This window comes from Stenella coeruleoalba (genome assembly GCF_951394435.1).
Source record: "Stenella coeruleoalba genome assembly, chromosome: 9".
Classification (NCBI taxonomy): Eukaryota; Metazoa; Chordata; class Mammalia; order Artiodactyla; family Delphinidae; genus Stenella; species Stenella coeruleoalba.
The window spans coordinates 20,926,517-20,953,436 of record NC_137155.1 but is presented as its reverse complement, the minus strand read 5'-3'; the positions used below and the strand labels follow the sequence as shown (position 1 = coordinate 20,953,436).

Here is a 26,920-nt window from a genome sequence, read left to right as displayed (position 1 = left end):
CAATAGTATCGAAAAAATGGAAGTTTCTCTGGAGTTGAATGAAATGGCACTTTAAAAATTTTTATTTTTATTTTTTTAACTTTATTGAGTATAGTTGATTTACAAACGTGTTGATTTCTGCTATACAGTAAAGTGATTCAGATATGTGTGTGTGTGTGTGTGTGTGTGTGTGTGTGTGTGTATTCTTTTTCACATTCTTTTCCATTATGGTTTATCACAGGATATTGAATATAGTTCCTGTGCTATACAGTGGGACCTTGTTGTTTTTCCATTCTATATATAGTAGTTTGTGTCTGCTAATCCCAAACTCCCAATCCATCCCTCCCCTACCTCCCCTCCCCCTTGGCAACCACAAGTCTGTGAAATCATACTTTAAAAAATGAAGGTAAAAGAGTAAATAAGAAAGAAAAACATGAGTCCAGGAAGCTGTGCTTTTTAATTTTGAGAATGTATCTTTTCCTATATTATATTAAGCACAATAAAAATAGTGTTTTCAGTCTTACAAATATATATTGCTGTGGGGAATTCCCTGGCGGTCCAGTGGTTAGGACTCTGAGAAAAAAAAAAAATATATATATATATATGGCTATGAACTGAGAGGGTAAAGGTTGAATTCCCGAGTATAAGTGGGTTGTATTCCAAAAGTTCATTAATGTTTCAGTTGTGGAGGCTTCAAACTGGTTTCCATTGACTTAATTAAGAAAGCTGATTTTTCCCAAGGAAGTGATACTCTGAGCTGTGCATAGGTTTGCAGGCTAGCATGTGGAAGCTGGTTCAACTCCTTCCAAGCTCAAGTAGTCTTGATAATCCCCATAAGGACCAATGGGAGCTGTGTCTCCATAGAAAAATCATTTCAGAGTTGTAAATAGCGTTGCTCAGGACACTTCAATTACTACAGGGATGCTCCATCAGTCATTACCCATAGGGCTTCCCTGATGGCGCAGTGGTTGAGAATCCGCCTGCCAATGCAGGGGACACGGGTTTGAGCCCTGGTCTGGGAAGATCCCACATGCCGCGGAGCAACTAGGCCCGTGAGCCACAACTACTGAGCCTGCACGTCTGGAGCTTGTGCTCTGCAACAAGAGAGCCCGCGACAATGAGAGGCCCGTGCACCGTGATGAAGAGTGGCCCCCACTCGCCGCAACTAGAGAAAGCCCTCGTGCAGAAACGAAGACCCAACACAGCCAAAAATAAATAAAGAAAATTTAAAAAAAAGAAAATAAACTTGTTTAAAATATATATATATTAAAAATATAATAATAATCACCCATAGTGCCTTCTGTGCCCTGGGAAGAAAGCTATGGAACAGGCTTGGGGCTGAAGTTCTGGGCTGGGTGTTCCAGGTGAAGTATGGAACTGAGAGCAGTGAGGACTGTGGTAGGAGCTCTGAGCCCTGGAGGTGTTTCTTCCCTTCCACCTGCTCTTTGGGGAAGGGAATGGGGCTGAGCAGAGGCTACCTCCTTCATTTCTTTCCTGCTCTGCTCTTGATTATCAGTGAAACTAGGGAGAGAAAGGAGGGAAGTGTCACAGATAGAGAGGATACTTGAAAACAGGGTATAAATGAAAGGGCTCAGGCTAAGTCCTGGTTTTCTGCTTACCAGTTTGGGGACTTAAGACACTTAGTCCATGAGCTTCAGATATCTCATCTGTTATATTGGGATGATAATACTACCTAACCTGATGGAATGTTCTTAGTATAATGGGCCGCATAGGTGCTCATTAAATGTCTGTTGAGTGTAGATTAGCACCAAAGCTACGGCAGGGATGCGTCAGAAGGAGCAGTACTGCGAGGAACTTGTGCGTGAAGAGCACACGTGTGGCAAACATATGTGATTGTCTATTCAAAGAACTCAAAACAGGGTGAAAGCCCTGTCAGTTTGAAATGCAAGTGAAAGCAGTCAAAGCTGAAAGAAGCACCTTTTATGATGTATTTGGCTCTCTCTGCAGGTGTTTTCCCTTCAAGGAAGTATTTACATTATTGATTTTTGTGTGAAAATGGACACCAAATACTAGGCATTTATGAGCAACACTATACAAAGTACTATGTTCCTATCTTAAAAATAAAAATTAATATGATAGCAGAAGTCTTAAATGTGACCTTCAAGCATTATTACAAAACAGCACTTGAATCTTGATAATTAAATATTGACAGTGTATTTTAATTTCACCCATTGCTTAAGATTAAAACAAATATCCTTAATTAAATAGCCATATCTTCTTCCCCTTTTTTTTTTTTTTTTTTTGTGGTACGCGGGCCTCTCACTGTCGTGGCCTCTCCCGTTGCGGAGCACAGGCTCCGGACGCGCAGGCTCAGCGGCCATGGCTCACGGGCCCAGCCGCTCTGCGGCATGTGGGATCTTCCCGGACCGGGGCACGAACCCGTGTCCCCTGCATCGGCAGGCGGACTCTCAACCACTGCGCCACCAGGGAGGCCCCTGCTATATCTTCTTAATGTGCAACTGAAAATCAAATCTTTGGAACAGGTTCTTGATATTAAATGGAATAACTGAAAATCACTTTGCAGTATCCACTGTATGATTCATAGAAACAAGTTTGGGCACTTTTTATATATAGTACCTTTTTTAAAGGCATGATGTAGCAGAAAAAAGTATTCTAAAATCGTTTTTTCATATATATATATATATATATGTATAATATGTATTTATATTATTGCCATTTGTACCTTTCCTGAAAACATTTCTGTCTGCCTGCTATCAGCTAGATTACCCTGTTCTTGCTTCTTTTCCCTCCACTCTCTCCCACCCCCATTTAATCCCCAAGTATTCAAAGCTTTTTTGTTGTTCGTGTGTTTATTTTTACTGAGGTATAGTTGATTTACAATATTGTGTTAGTTTCAGGTGTACAGCATAGTGATTCAGTATTTTTGCAGACAGATATAGAAATCAAATATTCAAAGTTTTGGTTGCATTTTGTTTGTGTTTGGGGACAAGGAATTTGTTTGTATTTTGTGGCCAGTGTAGAATTGCAGAATGTAGTACCCTGTAATGCTTAAAGTATTTCTAGTCAAATCCTCTTATGTTTTCCCAGATTCCCACAATTTGTAGTCAGCTCTCTGAAATTAATAGGAACTAACACCATGTTTTTGTGATGAAATTCACCTTATCTTACTATAGGCTACTTCTAAGTGCTTATGGCCTCACTCAGATAAGCATAAATCTTCAAGAGCAAATTCATATACCCGGATCTTTGTGTCTGGATTATGGTTGTTTTAAATTATTTACTAGGATTTTTTTTTTATTTATAAAGTGATTATGTGGTTTAATTTTTTCAGACAAATAGTGTCAGAAGGTATACAATGAAAAGTAATTATCTCTCCTTTCCCAGGATTCCAGTCCTTTTCCTAGAGGCAAACATATTGTTTGTATACACACATTTCTAGAAATTTTGTAGCCTTCACTAGCATGTATATATGTAGTATGTTTAACATAAATGGAATGATATTATACATACACATCTTGCTCTGAATATCTTGGTTATTAGGGTGTGTTTTATCCTTTAAGAAACATCGTTGTGGTATTATTTACATACCATAGAATTCACCAATTATAATTATATACTTCAATAAGTTTTGCTAAAATGATATAGTTATGCAGCAATCACCATAATCCTTAGAACATCCATCATCCCAATGCCTTTAGCCCCCAGATAATCACTAACATGCTTTCTGGATAGTTTTGCCTTTCTAGAAATTTTTGTAAGTGGAATCATACAGTATGTAGTGTTTTACTGAATATAATGCTGTTGAGATCTACCCATGTAGGTGCTTGTATGAGTAGTTTGTTGCGTTTTATTGCTGAGTAGTATTCCATTGTATGGGTACCACATTTTTTTTTTTTTTACTCCGTTTACCAGTGCATGGACATTTGAGTTGTTTCCAGGTTTTGGCATTTATAAATAACGTTGCTGTGAACATTTGGATATAAGTGTTTGTGTGTGCATACATTTTCACTTTTCTTGAGTAGATAGGAGTGGAGTGGTACAGTTGGGTTATATGATAAGTGCATAGTTAAATTGTTCAGAAGTAGCTAGAATGTTTTCCAAAATGGCTATACCATTTTACATTCCCACTAGCGATGTGTGAGGTTTCCAGTTTCTGCCCATTGTTGCCCATACTTGGTATAGCTAGTCATTTTGATTATAGCCATTTTAGCGCCTGTATAATGATGCCTTTTTGTGGTTTTAATTTACATTTCTCTAATTTTTTCATGTGTTTACCATGGCATGTATTCATATGTTTATTAGCGTTAATTATCTTCTTTGGTGACATGCCTACTCAATATTTTGCCCATTTGTATATTTATTAAGCTGTTTGTCGTCTTCCTATTAAATTGTAAAAGTCCTTTTTACATTCTGATTACAAGTCTTTTAAAAGATAAATGACTTGCAATTATTTTCTCCCAGTCTGTGGCTTGTCTTTTCATTTTCTTAATGCTTCCTTTTGAAGCACAAAAGTTCTTAATTTTGATGAAGTCCAATTTATCAGTATTTTCTTATATGAATCATTCTTTTCTGTTAGATCTAAGAAGTCTTTCCCTAATCCAAGATGACAAAGTTTTTCCTGCTTTCTTCTAGAAGTTCTATAGTTTTATCTCCGATATTTAGACCTATAAACTATTTCAAGATCATTTTTGAACATAGTGTAAGGTAAGGATCTAAGTGCATTTGGTTGCATTTGGACATCCAATTTTTCTAGCACTATTTGTTTAAAAAAAAAATCCTTTCCGCTTGGATTGCCTTGGCAATTTGTCAAAACCGAATTTGCATAAATGTGAAGGTTTATTTCTAGACTCTATTCTCTTCCATTGACCTATATGTCTATCCTCATTGTCATACCACACTCTCTAAATTAGCTTTATATTAAGTCTTGAAATCAAGTAGTATGAATCCTCCAACTTTTGTCTCCTTTTTCAAAATTATTTTGGTTATTCTAGGTCCTTTGCATTTCTGTATAAATTTTAGGATCAACTTTTAAATTATATTTTTAAGTAAAAGCCCTGCTGAGATTCTGATGTTGCATTCAATCTATAGAAAAATTTTTGGAGAATTGCCAACTTGAATCTCTCCATTTATAAATATGGTATATTTCTTCTTTGGTGACATGCCTACTCAATATTTTGCCCATTTATATATTTATTAAGCTGTTTGTTGTCTTCTTATTAAGTTGTAAAAGTCCTTTTTACATTCTGATTACAAGTCTCTTAGAAGATAAACGATTTGCAAATATTTTTTTGAATCTCCTTTAATTTCTCTCAGCAATGGTTTGTAGTTCTTAATGTAGAAATCTTGTACTTCTTCTGTTAAACTTATTTCTAGCGATTTTATTCTTTTTGATAATATTGTGAATGTGAATGGAACATTGTCCATTTTCAGATTGTCATTTTCAGATTGTTTATTGCTAATATATAGAAATACATATGATTTTTGGTTTTGATCTTGTACACTGTAACCCTGTTACACTCAGTTCTGGGGGCTTTTTCTTTTTTTGTAAATTCCATCACATTTTCTACATAGACTATTATGTCATCTAGTAGTAGAGCTTTATTTCTTTCTTTCCAAGCTGTATGTCTTTGATTCCTTTTCTGTGCTTTATTACACTAGCTGGAACCTACAGTATGATGTCAAATAGAAATAATTATGAGGGGACACCCTTGCCTTATTGCCAATTTTAGTGGGAAGGTATTAGCCTTTAACCATTAAGTATGATTTTTTTGATGTAATTTTTTTTTTTTTTTTTTTTTTGCGGCACGCGGCCTCTCATTGTTGTGCCCTGGCCTCTCCCGCTGCGGAGCACAGGCTCCGGACGCGCAGGCTCAGCGGCCGTGGCTCACGGGCCCAGCCGCTCCGCGGCATGTGGGATCTTCCCGGGCCGGGGTACGAACCCCTGTCCCCTGCATCGGCAGGCGGACTCCCAACCACTGCGCCACCAGTGAAGCCCCTGATGTAATTTTTATATGCTGTATGATCAGGCCACTCAAGATGGCTGTTCTCTTGCTCTCTGCATCCCTTGCTCAACCAGTGCCTGCTTCACCTAAACCCTACACACAAGACTGACCTTCCCATGTACTTGCCCCAGGCGCCAGCTGGTGATTGTTCTTATCAAAGGGGTGGTGAGGGGCGTGCCCCTTGCTGGTTTCCCTGGTAACTAATGAGCCCACCTGACATCAATTCCCCTATAACTGGTACCTCCCCTTCCCCCTGACCCTGTGAGTGAAGAAGGCCGTTGAGGTGTTGCTTCAGGACCTTACTTCTGAGTGTAAGTTCCCCCATCCATTAAACCATTGATGTCTCTGTTGCGGACTCCGGGCTCTTTCTTCAGTCTTAAAGCTGGGCGAGCGCACGCCTTGTAGGCTTGCGGGTACCGCCCAACAATTGGCAGAGCCCGCCAGGAGACTGAGGAAACTCCCGGGAGCGCCGAGACGTAGGGAAATGCAGAATGGGGGATGCAAAGTTGCGGGAGTAGTCCTGAGGTGGCCGTCCACTAACATGCAGGGCCCAGAAGTTCCAGGGGTGAGCCCGAAACTTGGGGAAATCCTGGGGTGGCTATCTACTAATATATGGGGTCTTATGGTGGCTGTCCTTGATGAATGGGGGCTGCCAAGAGATCTAGAGAACAGTGGCCTCTAATGCCTCTGCTGTTGTATCAAAGTGAGCCTTTTGTAATTGGTTAAGCTAGCTTTCTAGAAGGAATTTCTCTTTTGTATTTCTCTGGTGCCTTTGAGATGCAGATGATACACCTTGCCTCTCTGGAACTTTAATCTTCTGTGATCTCTAAGAGTAAAGGAGAAAAAAGAGCTTTTAGTTAAACTCTATAGAAATAATTACGTTTTGGGAATATCTGTCTAAAATAGTCTCTCCAGATTTTGGTAACTTGAAACTAAAGTTGAAAGAAGAGAATTCAAGGGTCATTTCAAATAGGATAAAATATCGGAACATTAAACGCTGAGCAGGTCTGTTTACTACCTTTACCTGCTTAGGAGAGGAAGACTAATGCACGAAATTTTCCAGTCAGAAATGCACAGTTACTTGCTTCTTGCTTTTTGCCAGAGATGAAGGTTTTTACGGGTTAAGAGTATAATCAGTCACAATTCTAGTTATTGTAAACAAGTTTCTTTATTGAGTACATTGTAATCAGGTGCTTAATCAGGTGCCTTTTTTTTTTTTTTTTTTTTTTTGGGTACGCGGGCCTCTCCCTGTTGTGGCCTCTCCCGTTGCGGAGCACAGGCTCCGGACGCGCAGGCTCAGCGGCCATGGCTCATGGGCCCAGCCGCTCCGCGGCATGTGGGATCCTCCCGGACCCGGGCACAAACCCACATCCCCTGCATCGGCAGGCGGACTCTCAACCACTGCGCCTCCAGGGAAGCCCCAGGTGTCTTTTTAAGTCTTTTGTCTTTTATAGACAGTTATTGTTTTACTCTGATGCTTTTGCAAAAGTGCCTCATCTTCAAGAAGATTCATAGGAAGGACCTTCTGACAATAACAGGTCCGTGGTAAATTTCAGATTATATTGCTGAACTGGGTAAGAACTTAAAGAATCCTAATGGAAGACCTGATGGCTTCATGAAAAGTTAAACAAAAGGATTGGTCACTGAGTGAACTGGTGAATATGGTTATAATTTTTATGGGTTTTGTCTGGAATGTTACTGGTTTTGATCTGTGTTTTCCAGATATAGGGAAGCCCTTCCCCTCAAGTTGGTTATGATTTATAGCAATTTGGTAAACTACACCTGTGGGTAGAATTGAAGCATTTTCCTTTTCTCTCGCCTGGTCCCTCCAGAAATTAGAGACTCCTGGGTTCTGAGCAGCCTTATCAGGAAAATGGAAAAGACTGTCTCCTGCCATGTGCAGGAATCTCAATATTCTGGGGACTTCTAGAAGAGAAAAATCCACCAAGGCAGAGGCTGATAGCAGGGCTTTGGCATGGCTTTCCTGGCCTTGGGAGACCTTTTGGGAATTCAATCTGAGCTCCTGAGCCCCCCTCAGCCAGTTTGGAGGAGCCTATGAGGTCGATGGACCAAACTTGTTTTGCAGACGAATTAGTCTTGATTTGGCTGTGTTTGGTGGATATGAGGCTAATTTTAGAGAGAACAATATTATGTTTCAATGGATATTAAATTCTAGTTCTTTTGATTGAGGTCTGTACTTATGAATGTTATTGCGCTAGCCATACTTTTGCCCTGATGTTCTGGATGGAAAGAAAAGTAGTGAAATTGTCTCAGAGTATAACTACTCATGAAGTGTGACACTGTTTGCTTTAAGTCTGTTGCTAAAAGCACATGTTCAGTGCTTGTGTGACAGTTGGGTATAAGTGATAAAATGTATAACCTATTAAGTGTTTCCCCATCAACATCCCTCTGAGCCTTTTCACGTGATCTGATTAGTGCTCCCCCAACTCGAATGACTAGGCCAGTATAAAGGAGGCCTGGCATCTAGGGACATGATCTGCACCTGGGGTAGGAGCTAGCGCCCAGCAGCGAGGGAAGGATATTTTGTTCATCAGTACTTTCTATTGAAAGATTTGCAATCGAAAGGGGAAATGATGGGAAAATCTGCACACATTGAAGTATGGGGAAGTCAGAAGGCTTATACATGGTTTAACTTAAATTTTACCGACCAGAGTAGCCTGTTTTGTGGTCTTTCAGATAGGTATTGTACATCTGCTTTGGCCATTGTGGAAGTCAAAATGAAATAGCTGTTGTTCAGATATCCAGGGTAAAACTAGGTGGCCATTGTATACGTGGTATTACTGAAAACTTGAGTTTTTTGAACTGTATTGCAGACCAGGACAAAAACCACAGGTGGGTGTGGTATTACCTCAGATGGGGTTTCTGCTTGTATTTTGCTTAATGGTTATGATCTGCTCTGTGTTGCGCCTATTAGATGTCTTACATTTCATCCCTAGCCTGAGCGAAGGAAATTTATTCAAGGACTGAGTAACAACACTAGCCTCACTGCGAAAATGAGTCTGTTAATTGCTGGGTCTACGTTGAGATCCCATTGTTGTACTCCTCTAGACTTTCATGAAAAATTGACCCGGCTATTCTGACTACGGCATTCGGGAAAAGACGCACCATCTTCCTGTCCCACATGCCCATACATCAGAAGGACCCCTGACAGTAAACACTCCCGTACAACTGGCTGCCCATGAGCACCACTGGGCTATGTTGTGTGGAATAGAATAGACTGGCTTCTGGACACCCAAGTCCAACTAGTGGGATTAACTGTCTTTTGTTTGGAAAGACCTAATGGGTCCACTCCTAAAGGCACCCTACATAACACGGGGTGGCAGACCTCTACTGTGACTGCTGACTCCTGGCTAGGCCACCAGAATGTTCGTTTTTTTGTTTTTGTTTTTTTTGTGGTTTTTTTTGCGGTACGCGGGCCTCTCACTGCTGTGGCCTCTCCCGTTGCGGAGCACAGGCTCCAGACGCGCAGGCTCAGCGGCCATGGCTCACGGGCCCAGGTGCTCCGCGGCATGTGGGATCCTCCCGGACCGGGGCACGAACCCGTGTCCCCTGCATCTGCAGGCGGACTCTCAACCACTGCGCCACCAGGGAAGCCCCAGAATGTTCGTTTTAAAGCCGAGCCTACCCCTCCCTGTGGGGGGTGGCTCTGGGTTTGTGAAAACCAGGGGTGGCCTTACCTTCCTGATAACTGGACAGGGCACTGCTGCTATTGACTCCCTTTACATTGACCCATTAAGCACTTGGCTCCAAAGTTTGCCCACATCCTGGCAAATGACTGTTCACTGTTCTGAGCATAGTAGGTGGCTTACTCTTGAGCCTCTCTGCCTGCTGTTGTCTGTATTGTGTTTGTGGTATCTGGTTGCAGTGCCCCCTACATATGTGACCCCAGGGATATCTCAGAAGAAGGGCGGACCAAGATTGTAAGGGTCGTGCCGGGTATGTAGGGGTGGAGTGTATGTTCAGGCCACTCAAGATGTCTGGTCTCTTGCTCTCTGGACATCCCCTGTCCGACCAGTGCCTGCTTCACCTAAACCCTACACACATGACTGACCTTCCTATGTACTTGCCCCAGGCCCCAGCTGGTGACTGTTCTTATCAAAGGGGTGCTGAGGGGCGTGCCCCTCTGCTGGTTTCCCTGGTAACTAATGAGCCCACCTGACATCAATTCCCCTATAACTGGTAATCTCCCCTTCCCCCCACGACCCAAGTGAAGACCCCACTGCATCCTGCCTACCACCCACCGCACACGGTGGGGTGTCACTCCAGAACCTTGCTTCAGATGGGTACGCTCCCCAGTCTGTTAAACCATTGATATCTCTGCTCCTGACTCCAGTCTGTTTCTTAGGTTATAAAGCTGGACAGGCACTGGCCTTGTAGGCCTGTGGGGTGCAGCCCAACATATGCCTTTTATCAGTTTGAGAAAATTCCCACCTTCTACTCTTAAATTGTTGAGAATCTTAATAATCAATATGTCTTGGCTTTCATCAAATTTTTTTCTGCAACTATTGAGATGATCATTTAGTGTTGTCCTTCATTAATATAGTGCTTTACATGATTTTTAAATATTAAACTACTTTTACATTCCTGGGATAACCCCACTTGGTCATGGTGTAGAATTCTTTTTGTACGTTGCTAGATTCTCTTTGCTTATATTTTGTTAAGACTTTGGACCTGTTGGCGGAGGTGTTCTATAATTTTCTTTTCGTGTAGTCTGTCTGGCTTTTTTGTCAGGATAACATTGGCCTCTCCCTCTCACTCTATTTTCTGAGTTTGTGTAAGATTGATATTATTTCCCCCTTAAAAGTTTTGATAGAATTCACCAATGAAGACATTTAGGCTGGGTTTTTACTCATAGAGTAAAATTTTTTAGTTACTAATTAAATTTATTTTCCTGATTTAGGTCTATTCTAATTTTCTGTTTCTTGAATCAGTTTTGGTGTTTTATGTATATCTAGGAATTTTTACAATTCATCTAAATTGTCAAATTTGTTAGAATAAGGTTTTTAACAAAATTTTATAAAATTCCTTTTTAAGAACCAACTTTTGGCTTCATTGTTTTTCTGTTTTCTATTTCAATTATTTCTACTTTGATCTTTGTAATTTCCTCTGCTCTACTTATTTTGTGTTTGAGTTACATTGCCTTTTCTGTCATCCTGAGGTGAAAGCTTAGAGTAATGACTCTAGGTCTCTCTAATAAAAGCATTTAAAGCTATAAATTTCACTGTAAGCAATTCATTAGCTGAATTCCATAAATTTTTATATTGTGTGTTTTCTTTTTTATTCAGCTCAAGATATCTTCTTATTTCTGTTGTGGTTTCTTTTTTAACCCATAGGTTACTTAGAAATGAGTTGTTTATTTTTCAAACGTGGGATTTCCCAGTACTTTTCTGTTGATTTCTAATAATTTTTCCTTGGAGGAGAACGTATTTCGTGTGATTTCAGTCCTTTTAAATGTGTCAAGACTTGTATTATGGCCCAGTGCCTTGCTTTTTTTTAACGTAACAGTTTATCTTAGAGGGCTTTATATATTGGTTCAGAAATATACCTCATTATTTTTAATAGCTTATTTAATCATAACTAATGGATATTTTAGTTGCTTTCATTTTTAATCTATTAAAAAGTGAGGTATCTGCACAAGAGAGTAAATCTATATTATAGATTCATTCCTTATTTCAACAAATATTTCTTTTTTAAATTTTTAATTAATTCATTAATTTTTTTTTTGACTGCATCGGGTCTTTTTTGCTGCCCGTGGACTTTTCTCTAGTTGCAGAGAGCGGGGGCTGCTCTTTGTTGCGGTGCGCAGGCTTTTCATTGCGGGGGCTTCTCTTGTTGCAGAGCATGGGCTCTAGGCGTGTGGGCTTCAGTAGTTGTGGCACATGGGCTCAGTAGTTGTGGCTCGTGGGCTCTAGAGTGCAGGCTCAGTAGTTGTGGCACAAGGACTTAGTTGCTCCACAGCATGTGGAATCTTCCTGGACCAGGGCTCAGACCCATGTCCCCTGTACTGGCAGGCTGATTCTTAACCACATTCTTAACCACCAGGGAGGTCCTCAACAAACATTTCTTGAGCGCCTGCTATGTACTAGGCATTTTTTTGGCACTGGAGGTAAAGCAATAAACAAAATAAAGCACATGCTTTTTCCCATGGAGTTGACATTCCTTTGGAGGGTGACAAAACAATAAATGCCGACATAAATATGTCCTTTGTGTATTTGTCACTTATCTCCTTATCCCCATGGAGTTTTATTCTTGAATATTAATTTTATCTCCAGCTACTTTACTGGGTTATCTTAATGTTTCTTATATTTTATTCAGTTTGTTTCATAGGATATGGGGGCATATAATCATACCACCTACAAATTACAGTCACTTTGCTTTCTCCCTTCCTATTTGCATACCTCTGATTTGTCTTATTTAATACATTTGACTGTTATATCTTCAACATTGTTGATTAATAGTGGGGATTATAGAAATTCCTATCTTATTCCTGGCTTAAATGAAAACTGTCTCATTTTATACAAACACAGTACTGACTTTTATTTATCATGTTAAGGAAGTACCCTTCAATTCCTATTTTATTAAGAATCTTTATCAAAAATGGGTAATGAATTTTGTCAAAAGCCAAAAAGGCATCTATGGAGATGATCATTATTTTCTCCTTTGATTTATCACTGTGATAAATCACATTAAGAGTTTTATTGTTATTGAACTACCCTTTCATTCCTGGAATAAACTATATTATGCTTATAAGGTGTCCCTAGTTTCTATTTGTTTATATATAATTTTGCATCAACATCAATTAATTTTGCATCAACATCAATAAATGAGATTGGTCCCAAGTTTTCTTTTTTGGATCTTGTTTTGTTCTGATTTGCTCAAAGTTATGCTGATGTCATAAAAGCAATCAGTAGCTTTGCTTCTCTCTCTGCTCTAAACGATTTAAGTAACGTTGAAGTTGTCTATTCCTTGAGGTTATGATATAATACACCTTGGAAATTATCTAGTTCTAGTGGGTTTGGTTTGGTAAGGGGAGGGATAACCTTTTACAACTTTCTCAATTTCTTCCATAGTAACTCATCTTCTTAGAGTTTCTGTCTTGGCTGGACTTGGTTTTTATAATTTATTTTATAGCCTACAAAATTGTCTCTTTTATTCATGTTTTCAAATGTATTTAAATAGAATTGAATCAAGTATCCTCTCATTTTCTTCTTCCATTTTTCCCTTGATCTAAGAATATCTCTATTATTCTCATGTCTTATAGGTGCTGTTTTCTTGATTAGGTTGGCTAATAGTTCTCCTGTTTCAGTGGTTCAAGAAACATATTAGTTTATTTATAAATAATTTGTTGGCCGATACTCCGTCTACTATGGAATAGGGAATCATTATACTTTCTACCCAAGGAGGCTGTTATTTGATGTCTGGAATAAAGCAACTCCAGCGTGACTACTAATCAATCCTTGTCATGTATTGTACTATTATTTATATTAAAATGCAACAAAGTTCCCTACTTAATTTGTGAACCTCCCATAAATTACAGTTGATTAATACTTGAAGTTTTTTCTTCTTATTTCTAGAAAACATGATACCAAAAGTTTTCACTAGATCAGAATATTCCCTTCTCATGCTGACAGTATAATAATAAATAGTATCAGTAATGCACTTCTTCTCTTTGTTTTACATTCAAATAGAATTCAGAGTATTTGAGAAGCAGCATAGACTATATCAGGACTTTGTTTGAGGGCAAAGCATAAAAATCATGGACACAGAGAATTATGTCTATGTAGAGGACTCCTGTTTCAAAAGTTCAAAAAGCATGTTATTAAAAATATTGTATAACGAGTTTTAAACTGCCCAGAGAAAATGTTAAAAGCAAAGCTATAAGAAGTATTGACATTTTTAATAATGCTAACAGTTTTTTCTAAAAAAAATTTGGTTTAGAAGTAGTTTCAGATTCACATAAAAATTCTGAGTGTAGAATACAGAACATTGAATACCACTTACCCACATTGCTATTAACATTCTGCCCCATTTGCTGAGTGTATGTGTGTATGTGTGTCCATTGGTGAATGTGCATTTCTGAACCATTTAAGACTAAGTTGCAAATATCATGCCCCTTTACACCAAATATTTTGGTGTTTATTTCGTGTCACTACTTGTTTGGAGAAATATGTAAGCAGCTAGTTAGTTAAAGTTATAAAAGATACTTTTAAAGAAACACTTAAGAACCACCACAACAACAAAATACTTAAGAGGTCATCAAAAGAGATTTTATCTAAAATAAGTCAATACTCACCAATAATAAGGATCTGTTACAGGAATATTTCTGAGAGAGAAAAGCACTGGTTATTTGAAAATAGTGTTATCCAGAGATTAGGTGAAAATCAAAGTGGATATTCCACAATCAATATCATGTAATCTAACGTTCCACTTGATATCAGCAGAAAACAGTATATATGGGACTTCACTGGTGGCACAGTGGTTAAGAATCCACCTGCCAATGCAAGGGGCATGGGTTCCCGGAACAGGTTCCGGGAATATCCCACATGCCACGGAACAACTAAGCCTGTGCACCACAACTACTGAGCTTGTCCTCTAGAGCCTACAAGCCACAACTACTGAAGCCTGCACGCCTAGAACCTGTGCTCTGCAACGAGAAGCCACTGCAGTGAGAAGCCTGCGCACCGCAACAAAGAGTAGTCCCCGCTCTCTGCAACTAGAGAAAGCCTACATGCAGCAGCAAAGACCCAACACAGCCAAAAATAAATAAAATAAAAAATTAATAAATTTTTCAGAAAACAATGATAAAAAATATATTTAACAAAAAAAAAAAAAACAGTGTATACGACACAGCAAACAGAAAACAAATCCACACCATGAGGTGTGAATGACCATGGCTTACTGGCTGCCTTATTAACAAATATGCCTTGGGTCTCAGAATATTAGCACAATAAAAGTCTGTTTCTCACTTATATCATTTCCAGTGCATATGTTCCTGGATCGCAGATTTCCTGGGCAACTCTCCTCCACATAGTGGCCTATGGAACCAGGCTTCTCCCTGGTAGATCTCCATGCCCTAAGGCCAAGCTTGAAGTCCCCAGCTGGGTCCTCTCTAACCAGCTGGCAGATAAAGTGCAAACAAAAGAATAGAGGATCATGCAAGAGGCTATGGGGCCAGCCCCGGGAGGTGTATTTATCACTTCCTCCTACAGTTAGTTGGCCAGAACTCAGTTTCAGGCCCCATTAATCATAAGAGGCTGGGACATGTTGTATTCTTGTGTGTCCAGGAATAAGGGAATGGTTTGGGGTCACACATATAGTAGATACTCTGCCCTTGATATTTCTGATATGTTGTCTGCACCTTGATGTGCACATCAGGGACATATAACTACCGATTACGTGAAAGTGTGAGATGAAATCTTTTTTGTAACATGATATTGTAATACGACTCATTTCAGGCTTTTGAGGTACATTCAACTACTGGTATATGTTTTAAAGTTCACAGGGTCTCCTCACATTTCCCTCCTCAACCCAGTTTTCACGGGTAAAGAAACTAGTGTTAAGTAATTGGCCCAAGTTCAATGAATGTGTGTGTAGACAGAAGGATGGACAATTTATGGTCCCCAGATATAAGAAATATGAATAAACATCAATGACAAGATACCTCATCATAATGTGAGAAGTGTCATGCATGTCACAAGCTATACACCAAACAAGGACATTGTTGCACAGATGACCCTTAGTGTGAGAGAGACAGGATGGTGGGAATACTTGTAGAGTTGTCACACCACTTAGAAGCAGCAAAAACAGAACTCAAATCTGTGTCTTCCGACTACAGTGTCGGTGAGTTTTACATTATGCCAGTTTCCCCCGACTTTATGCAAAGAAAATTTTGATGGCTTTTGCTTAGATATGCAGGATTTATTTATTCACTTAATAAGTATTTGTTGAGGACCTACTGTGTGCCTAGCACTGGTCTAGGTGCTAGAAATATGTCAGTAATGCAAACACAGTCCCTGCCTCAAGAAGCTTATCTCCTAGCGGGAAAATTAGGTAATACACAAAGATATATATGTTAGGGATAAGAATGAAGAAAAACTGAGAAAGCAGAGTAAAAGCAAGGAGAATGATAGTCAAGGAGGACAGTTTCTTTTAGAAAGAGTAGTCAGGGAAAGACATCTGTGCGAGGATCTAAAGAAAGCAAGGGAGCCAGCCTGTGTGGCTATCCAGGGAAGAGCATTTTAGGCAGAGGGAAGGGTCTGAAGCAGGACTGTGTTGGATGTGGACCAGCAACAGCAAGGAAGCTCCTGTGGCTGAGACTGCGTGGGGAAGAGATGTGATAGTAGATGAGGTCAGGCAGATTGTCAGGGCTGTAGGGAGGCAGATAATGTAGAGTCTCACGCAGCCATGGGCCATAGAAAGGACTTCAGATTCTACTTTTGAGGGATATGGGAAGCCTGTGGAGTGTTTGAGCAGAGGAGTGATGTGATATAAGATTTTAAGAGACTCGCTGTGGTGGCTGTGTTGAGAATAAACCGTGGGTAGACAGGGATGGAAGCAGGCAGACAAGTGTGTTGGCTTTCACAGCAATCCAAGTGAGAGATGAAGAGATTGGAGAAGGATGGTAGGAGTGGGGGCAATAAGAAAGGATTCTGAATATATCTCAAAGGAAAAGCCATAGGGTTTGCTGATGGATGGGGTGTGGGGTATTCAAGAAAGGAATCGAAGGCTGTAAAGTTTTGCCCCAAACAACTGGAAGAAAAGAGTCGCCGTTTACTGACGAGTATGATGGATGGAAATACTCATGGGGGGCTTCAGGGGAAGTCAAGAGTCCAGTCTGGGACATGCCAAGCTTGGGATGCCTTTTAGCTTTCCAAGTGGTGATGGCTGGCTTGTGGAGGGTGTTTAAAGATGGAGAGTGAATGAAAACACCTAGGGAATGAGCATAAGGAAAGAAGAGAAACGTTCTGAGGACTGAGGCCTGGGACGCTCCAACTTTAGAGTCATGAAGAGGAGTGAGCAGCAAAAGGCTAAAGCGTGCCTTACGAGAAGTCTTAGAAAGGAAGATGTTTCAGGATGGAAGGTGTGAGTAGTTGTGTCAGCGCTGGGTAAGATGGGGCTGAGAATTTAACACTGGATTTGGCAACAGGATCAGATGTTTGGGGTCCACATGACCTTTCACGTGAACTGGAGAAAACACTGTAAAAAGTTTTTTGATGTGACTTAACTGGGGAGAAGTCAGCATCAGCGTTTTGGTCACTTGAAAACAAAGCCTCTTTCATATTTGAACCTGTAGAGTGCGTTTATTTGCGTGTACTGTGATATTATACATATTCCAAAGAAGGAAAGTGTACTTTCTCCTTTCATAATTACCCTAGATTATCTTTATTTTCTGCCTTTCAACTCCTATGAGATCAACTTCTTATCACCAAAAGAACTAGCATTCCTATTTGCTCTGTGTCGAAGCTACTTCTGTGGTAGGTTCCAAAAGGAGGGGCAGTTATACTTCTTAATATTTTAGACCTCATTTCATTTAGGGCTTATGAAGGGGGCAGTGGCATTCATTGTATCCAGGAGATTCGTGGAGACAATTGACTTTTTCGACTTGTCATCATAAAAGTTCAAGTGCTATAAAAATACAAGTTTAAAAACTGCAGACTCTCTTTCATGCAAAAAATACCCCACTGTACCCTAACCCACACACACTTTCATACACATCAGTTAAATAGTCAACTTAAAATATCGATTTGTTTTATTTAAAAATATATCTGGGGCTTCCCTGGTGGTGCAGTGGTTGAGAGTCCGCCTGCCGATGCAGGGGACATGGGTTCGTGCCCAGGTCCGGGAAGATCCCACATGCCACGGAGCGGCTGGGCCTGTGAGCCATGGCCTCTGAGCCTGCGTGTCCGGAGCCTGTGCTCCACAACGGGAGAGGCCACAACAGTGAGAGGCCTGTGTACCACACACACACACACACACAAATATATATATATATATATATATATATATATATATATATATATATATCTGTTGGTCATTTCTAAATATAAATGGAAGAATGGCAGAAGTTTATAGATGGTGAATCCAATCTACATGTGACAAGATATAACTTAGTTATTGTGATTTGGTATCTACCTTTTATTTGCCCTATTTACTGATTTGAGGATGCCTACATGCACAAAAAGGGTGTATTAAGATTTATATTCCCACATTCACCAGTATAAATATAAATAATTGCTCTAATGGAGATTTACAGAAATGCCAAATCAGAGAAACTACTGATTTTTAAAATACTAGCCAGTTTCCCTCAAATGCAAGGACTGTGTCTTATTTCTTACTTTTTCCTCAGAGCTTGGCAGGTATATTCATTAAATTAATTTGTTCTGTTATGACATTAGGAGGAGAAGGACAGTCATAAAACAAAATTAGGAACATGCATGTGTGAGTCAAATAATGCACCTGAGTGTACAAAACTGGACAAAACTTTTCCTCCTGTCTAGGATTTTTTTTTTTAATTTATTTATGGTACATTGGGTCTTCGTTGCTGCGCACGGGCTTTCTCTAGTTGTGGCGAGCGGGGGGCTACTCTTCTTTGTGGCACGCGGGTTTCTCATTGCGGTGGCTTCTCTTGTTGTGGAGCACAGGCTCTAGGAGCGCGGGCTTCAGTAGTTGTGTCTCATGAGCTCTAGAGCGCAGGCTCAGTAGTTTTGGCGCATGGGCTTAGTTGCTCTGCGGCATGTGGGATCTTCGCGGATCATGGCTCAAACCCGTGTCCCCTGCGTTGGCAGGCGGGTTCTTAACCCCAGCACCACGAGGGAAGTGCCTGTCTAGGCTTTTAAAGCAACGTTAACATCCCTCTTTTCTCTTTGCTCACATACCAAACCTTTGCCTAAATGTCTTTCTTCCTCTTTATTCATTTCACAAGTGTCACAGTTGCTGTTCTAAATATGGGGACATCCCGTAAACAAAATAAGCCCGTGTTCTTAAGGAGCTTACTTTAAATCTAATGGGTAGCAACAGATGAATCCTATAAATTAACCCACTAACTGCGTGAGTTATATGGCTGTAAAACCTGTCATACTACATCTTCACTCAGAAGAAACATACAGGCTTCCTGGCATTAGATGATGAGAAGCTCATGTAACTAGAATCAGCATACCAGGTTTCTGGTATTATCTGTGCTACTAATTCACATGGCTACTTTAAATGTGTCACTTACGTTCTCTGGCCACCAGTTCCCTGCTTATAAATTGAAAATCTGTAATATCCATATCATCTCAGAAACTCTACAGTTCTCAGTGTTTCTGAATCATGGGCTTATTTGGCTGTAATCGTGCATTCATTAGTTGGGGACCCCAGGAGAAAGGAGCTTTAAAGAGTAGTTTGTTTTTCATGTGATATCTGTAAATACATTTCCTGCCCCCTTCTAATCCACTGTGGTAATTTCCTTGAGCTCACAGACTAAAAGTTTGCTACCCTCATACAAAATTTGGCAGTAGCAGAATGTGGGATTTTGAGAAATGTCAGAGGAAAGAAGGAAAAAGTGAGGATGGTTATAGCCAACAATTCTGAAGCTACAGAAGGTTGATAACATTTACTGTGATGTAAAATATGTTCAGTCAGTTCATGCAAATTATTTTTATGTGGGAGGAGAGAATATTAGGGTCTTTTCATTAAGACTTTTTAAAAAAGTTATAAACTCAATTCTAAAAATGACCAGTATACAATAAACTTACCAAGTAAGTTTCAAATTCCCCTGATTCTATAAATCTTAAAATTTAGTAACCAAAACACACACACACACACACACACATTCCTCACTATTTGCCACTATAGTGTAATAAATCATATATAGGAAGTTATGCTGATCATGTCAAAAATGTGCTCTGTCCCTAGAGTACTAGTTGCTTATGCATGAGAGCAGAAAGTTAAGCAAACTGAGTGCAATTAAAGTTCTGTGCAAGAGAATTCCGGTGTAAACTTAGAAAATCTTGTCGTGAAGACTGCTGAATCACAGCACCTGCATGTAGGCTCTTACTTGTTGAATAAATGAATGTAATCACCTACAGCATTACCCTGCTATAAAACATTATAAAGTCATGTTCATTTTTTTCATATTTCAGAATATGAATGTAGACTTTTAATGAATATAAATTCTATCAAAAGAGCAAAGGAGGGCTTCCCTGGTGGCGCAGTGGCTGAGAGTCCGCCTGCCGATGCAGGGGACATGGGTTCGTGCCCCGGTCTGGGGAGATCGGACCCGTGAGCCATGGCCGCTGAGCCTGCGCATCCGGAGCCTGTGCTGCGCAACGGGAGAGGCCACAACAGTGACAGACCCGCATACCGCAAAATAAAAAAAAATTTAAAAAGAGCAAAGGAAAATAATTGCAGTTATTATACCATATTAATGGGAATTATGCTAATTGCCCTAAAATTTAAAGAAAATGTATTGTTTTGCTTCTCCTTCCAATTAACATTATTTCACAATGTGTGGTACATTTATGCAGAATTTTGTAGTGCATTAGATAAATCAGTTTTACATTTCCAGTGGAGTGGGCTTTAATGAGCATTATAATACATGTCAGTTCAGAAACAGTTTTATGTTACAAAGCATCTTCTACTGGTAGACTGGGAAAAGTTGCACCAGAGAGGCACTTCCACTTAAAATATGGAATAAAATTTAGTGAGGGAAGCATAGATGAATCCATTTCAGCTAAATGGCTATAAATTTAGGATGAATATTACATTTTAGCTATATATATTTTTCATATGTTAAAAAACTACCCAGACCACATATGCCAACAATCTAAAGTGAGTTTTGGGGCCTACTAAATCCCACATGGAATACCTTGCCTCTTGGCATATAAATCCCCACTCCTATATAAAGAAAATCCAGCGAAAATGAAAACATTTGTACTATTAAGTACATTCATTAGATCGATATTTAGCTGAAGCTAACCTAACATCCATCATCCCAAGTGCTTGTAGATAAGTTCCTCTCTCTCAGGCCTGAGAATCTAGCTTATATAGGCCCATCCTTTCTTCTTCACCTCTGGATTCAAAGGAAAACTTGTAGGTCCTCTATTCAAAGGCACCAACTTCACCTTGCTCTTGAAGGAAGCCACTGCTGTCCACTCAGCGAACTGCTTCATTCATATCCTTTATCATGGACAGTGTAACTTTTTTTCTTTGGGCACTTTACCCTTAACCTATATACCTGCTGGAATTTAGCCCATACTTGAAGAACCTTTTCTTTTTTTCTTTTTTTTTTTTTAACATCTTTATTGGAGTATAATTGCTTTACAATGTTGCGTTAGTTTCTGCTGTATAACAAAGTGAATCAGCTGTACGTATACATACATCCCCGTATCCCCTCCCTCTTAAGTCTCCCTCCCACCCTCCCTATCCCACACCTCTAGGTGGTCACAAAGCACCGAGCTGATCTTCCTGTGCTATGCGGCTGCTTCCCACTAGCTATCTATTTTACATTTGGTGGTGTATATATGTCCATGCCACTCTCTCACTTCGTCCCAGCTTACCCTTCCCCCTCCCCGTGTCCTCAAGTCCATCCTCTACATCTGCGTCTTTATTCCTGTCCTGCCCCTAGGTTCTTCAGAACCTTTTTTTTTTTAGATTCCATATATATGTGTTAGCATATGGTATTTATTTTTCTCTTTCTGACTTACTTCACTCTGTATGACAGTCTCTAGGTCCATCCACCTCACTACAAATAACTCAGTTTCATTTCTTTTTATGGCTTAGTAATAACCCATTGTATATATGTGACACATCTTCTTTATCCATTCATCTGTCTCTGGACACTTAGGGTTGCTTCGATGTCCTGGCTATTGTAAATAGAGCTGCAATGAACATTGTGGTACATGACTCTTTCTGAATTATGGTTTTCTCAGGGTATATGCCCAGTAGTGGGATTGCTGGGTTGTATGGTGGTTCTGTTTTTAGTTTTTTAAGGAACCTCCATACTGTTCTCTGTAGTGGCTGTATCAACTTACATTCCCACCAACAGTGCAAGAGGGTTCCCTTTTCTGCACACCCTCTCCAGCATTTATTGTTTGTAGATTTTTTGATGATGGCCATTCTGACTGGTGTGAGGTGGTACGTCGTTGTAGTTTTGATGTGCATTTCTCTAATGTTTAGTGATGTTGAGCATCCTTCATGTGTTTGTTGGCAATCTGTATATCTTCTTTGGAGAAATGTCTATTTAGATCTTCTGCCCATTTTTGGATTGGGTTGTTTGTTTTTTTGATATTGAGCTGCATGAGCTGCTTGTATATTTTGGAGACTAATCCTTTGTCAGTTGCTTCATTTGCAAGTATTTTCTCCCATAAAGAACCTTTTCTTAATTCTACATTACCCTTCAGCCATGGCTCTCTCTTTTCTTTCATTCTGAGATAATTTTCTTGAGATACCATCCAAGTATGTGTCTACATATATCCCACCTTATTCCATAAATCATTTAAGACCATTATTCTTGGAGGAATCGGCCTTACTTAACATCTGTGCTTTCTCACCTTCCCTGAACCTCTTGACCTACTGCTTTCTGGCTTCCGTCCCCATCATGCTACCGAAAATGCTCTCATGTTCACAGTGGCTTCCTATTTGTCAGATGAATACTTCTCATTTCTTCCAGAATCTCTCCCCCCTCCCCCAAGCTTCCAGGGCACCATTCTCTTCTAGCTGTCTTCCAATTCTTTGTTTCTTCTCAGACTCCTTTAATGAATCCTGTTTCTTTGTCCATCCCTCAAAAACTGAGATTTCCCAGATTTTGTGGCTTTTAACTCTTTTATAACTCTATAGCCTCAAAACTACCAGAGCCACCTACATGATCTTAATTGACTTTTATGGTTTTATGTCCCCTCTTAATGCCCTCCTGTGCTTCTCCATGACCTCTAGAGAACCAAGACCAATTCTTTATCTTATATACAAATCCTTCATCATTTGGTCCATACCAGCCTTTTTAGCTTCATGTCAGATTCTTCATTGCACAAATAGCATCTACCATGTTTCAGGCGCCATTTGAAATTCTATCATACAGCACTGTACAAAACAGATTTGAAATCCCTGCCTTCATGGAATTTATATTCTCCTAGCAACATGAAACTATTGTTTTATACTTCATGGTCATAGGAAATAATTTTTTCCTACATGAAAGATCCCTTCTCTTTTATGTTTTTTTTTCAAACTCCTATTTACCCTTGAGAGTTCAGATCACATGTTACTTCTTCCAGGATGACTCTCCAGCCTCCTACATTTCCCCAGGAAACCCTATAAATACAGCAGGTCAAGATTTTCTGTTAAGTCATGGCATTGGAGTTGCCATTATCCCTATTAGGAATTTATCAGGAGAATCCCAAAAAGACACATTGTACCTTCCAGGTTGAAAGATGCTGTGCCCTTTAACCAATTATAAGTGGACTGCTAGCTAGTCCACCAGGTGGTCAGCTGATCTCTGTTAAGCGTCCATGAATCATTTTCCTGGCATAGTCAAGAGGACAATTTATTGCTGCAGACAGCCTTGCTCACATATATGGTGCAAAATGAGTAAATTTAGTATACTATTCTTATGGATTAAAACTCTGCTGTTAGCCTAATTATAATACGATTCTAAATATAGATACAAGTCCAGCAACACAATCATACTTTAACTTCTATTTTTTTCATAAACTAAGGATCACCCTTTTAACAGAAGATACAGGCAATATGACATTACTTCCACATGTACATCATTAGCATTTAGCTAATAGAGTTTAGCTATTTAGCAAATACGTTCTTGTCAGAAAAGTCTATTAAGTTCATGAGTTTGCTCACCAGTTTTGTTTGAAGCTACATACTTCCCAATAGTATACCTTAATAATACACGATTTCTTGTTCCCTCCTTTTCTCCTATGCGGATTTCCTCTTGTGGATCACCTTCCAACAAAGGTTGAAGTCTGTCTTATCCGCTCCTGTCTCCAGGGGTGTATTTGTACAGGGTCATTTTCAGGTTATATTATGAAAAAAAAGGCCTCAGGATCAGAGTTTGAAATAAAACTCATTTTAAATTTTATTTATAAGACCTGCATTGCAGGCTCAAAGAAAGCAAGTACTTGTCAGTCAATAGCTGGACTTGCATCACAGTTGTTCTCAACATAATCCGAATTATAGGCTTTCTCCAGCCTAAGGACCCTTTGAAGAATTGTTCTGTGTTCAACAAAGGGGAAAGGATCAAGGATGCCTCAGGGCAGTGGAAGGAAGGAGGACTTCGTCATCCTCAGTTAACAACTTGAGGAAGGCTATTAGAAGAGAGAGCCAGTAACATGCAGTGGAAGAAGTCACCATATTCAGTAAACCTTTAAGGATCCATAAAAGTGTTACAGTGATTGTCTGATGGAATAAGACATTAAGAATTTGGGACTTCTCTGGAGATCCAGTGGTTGGGACTTCGCCTTCCAATGCAGGGGGTGTGGGTTCGATCCCTGGTTGGGGAGCTAGGATCCCACATGCCTTGTGGCCAAGAAGCCAAAACATGAAGCAGAAGCAATATTGTAACAAATTCAATAAGGACTTTGAAAATGGTCCACATCAAAAAAAAAAAAAAGTCATTTAAAAAAAGGACATTAAATATCTGTTTCTTAGTTTTAATTTTAACCTCAAGAATACATGACTTGAATTTCTGTTTGTTATTAAGGCTACTTTTCTTCATTAGTTGTCATAACAACTGGGCCCTTACTGGCATTTAGCACCCAGAGGCCAGGAATGCTAAAACATACTGCTTTGAAGGATAGGCACACATGTCCAAAATTCTCATCCAAAGTTCCAAGTAGTACTGTCTCCTTTGAAGAATATCCCAACTCCCATAACCAGGGCTCTTCTCTGCCCTTGTTGCCTTGGTTCTCTTCTGTTCTGCCGCTGGCCGAGCTTGCTGCCTTCTCAGGTAACCTGAGAGCATCACCTTGCTCCTCAGAATGTGGATGAGGACCGCCATCCTCGTTACCTCTGAGACCAGGGAATTTTGCATCCCACCTCAAACCTACTGACTGATATTCTGCATTTTAATAATATCTCCCAGGTGATTCATATTCAAATTAAAGTTTGCATCCTCAAATACAGAGGTCTGTGGAATGGTTGCTCCTGGCCTGGTGACAGAATCTCCTAATTTAATGGAAGAGATTTACACCAAATTAATAAAGACCTCCCCTGAGGCTCCTAAGAGAGCTTACTTCAACAAATGTCTCTGAACTGCGGGAGTTTATTGCGGGAGTTTATGAAAATCGGTTAATGACCCTTGTGAAGCACGTGTCTTGACGCACTGAAAGACTGTCTGGGGAAAGCGCAGAAGGAAATGGTGAGCAGGTATACTTCTGAGACAGCCAGGCACAGAGAAGCAAAGTCATGCTTGAGGGTTCTCACACAAACCAAGAGATGCCTAGCATCTGTGCTGGCATCAGGAGGGGCCAGGGCCCTCCCAATTGCTCCTCTGTTTTACCCAAGCTGCCCCTGAAAGTCTCAATGAATAAGACCCTTTTTGGTATTTTTTGCTTGAGAACCTAGGATTTAAATTTACTCCAGAAGTTTGGGAAATTATTGATTAAAAACAGTAATTCGATTGGTAGATGAAAAATGTGAAGTTTAGTTCACATATGTAACATAAAAATTGTTTATAAGTTGCGTATTTGTTAAAAAAAAGTACTAGCAAAAGAAACTCGTATCCACCTCTTGTAAAATGCTTAAACAACATTAACTCTAACAGAGAAATAAAACCTTGTTCCTCAAGGCAGTGATCAGAAATTGTGCTTATCACTCCTGCCCTTTGAAAATCTTATGTTATGCTGTGAAATGGCTCTACATACCATATATAGTTAGACTTTAAATTGTCATCGTTATATCAAAAGAGTAGCATGGTACTGTTAACTCCAAAATGTCTGAAAGTGCTTTAATTCAAAACAGCACTCTCAACTGTTAGGGAGAACTTAGCCGCTCTTCCTTGTCAGGCCTGAGAAGATGTGCACAGTGTTTGGTCTCATTCGTCCCAGTGCTGTTTCACTGAACCAAACTTAAAGGTATTCGTCAACTTGGGAAATTAATAAGGACCAGAAGAAAAGTATGTGTTGATTCAAGTGTATGCAGTTTACAAGCAGTTAATTTAGGCACGTGAAATACAGCCACGTGCGAATAATGGTTTTTCTGTGGATCGCCAATCCCTGTTCACTAGGTATTGATGGATCCCTCAGCTCAGAATGGTGGGTCTCCTCTAAATCTGGGTCTGGAATCCCAGCTTTCTTTTGATGTTCTGTCCACTTCTCTCAGAATCCAGGCACGCTCTCTAAAGAAGACTGCAGTGTGGCCCCTGTGGATGTCCCTCTCTTTGGGTCGAGTTCTTATAAGAGGTTTATTCCCAAGGAGCCTGCTTTGTCATTGTCTCTTCCTATTAGGAGCCTGGCTCACTGGTTCTCAAACATATAAAAGGAAAAAACATTGTACCACTCATTGGCAGGGTGATCTGGAGGTGTCCTAGCAGAACACTAGGGTTACCTCCTCCTCACCTAGCATAAGGCCACACCAGAGCACTCAGCCGTTGGTCCACCGTCTGCACAGAGCCCCGCCTCCAGTTTCTTCCCCAGCTAGAGTGAAGGAAACCCCACCAAAGCCTGGTTTCCTTTCAGTGCAGTGGTGTTGGGAGGTAACCTAGTATAGCTGTTAGGAGCACAGGCCCTGAGCTCAAATGTGGGTCTTACCTTGACTTGTGTGATCTTGGACATGTTCCTTTAAGATCTCCAAAGCTTGGTTTTCTCACCTGTAAGATGTAGCAACTCGTGTGTTTGTTGTGAGGATTAAACAAGAAAATCCACATAAAGCACTTGTCACACACAGTGCCTGACACAGAAGACCTAGTCACTAAATATTGGCCAGTGTTGGAAGTTAGAGTCGAGCCCCTATTT

General features: G+C 40.0%; 1 protein-coding gene across 11 annotated transcripts in view; it reads left to right on the top strand.

Annotated features, from left to right (window-relative positions):
* The window catches only part of MAGI2 (membrane associated guanylate kinase, WW and PDZ domain containing 2), a 1,347,997-nt gene that overhangs the window by 1,113,651 nt on the left and 207,426 nt on the right, over positions 1–26,920 (top strand). The gene's annotated exons all lie outside the window — the stretch shown is intronic.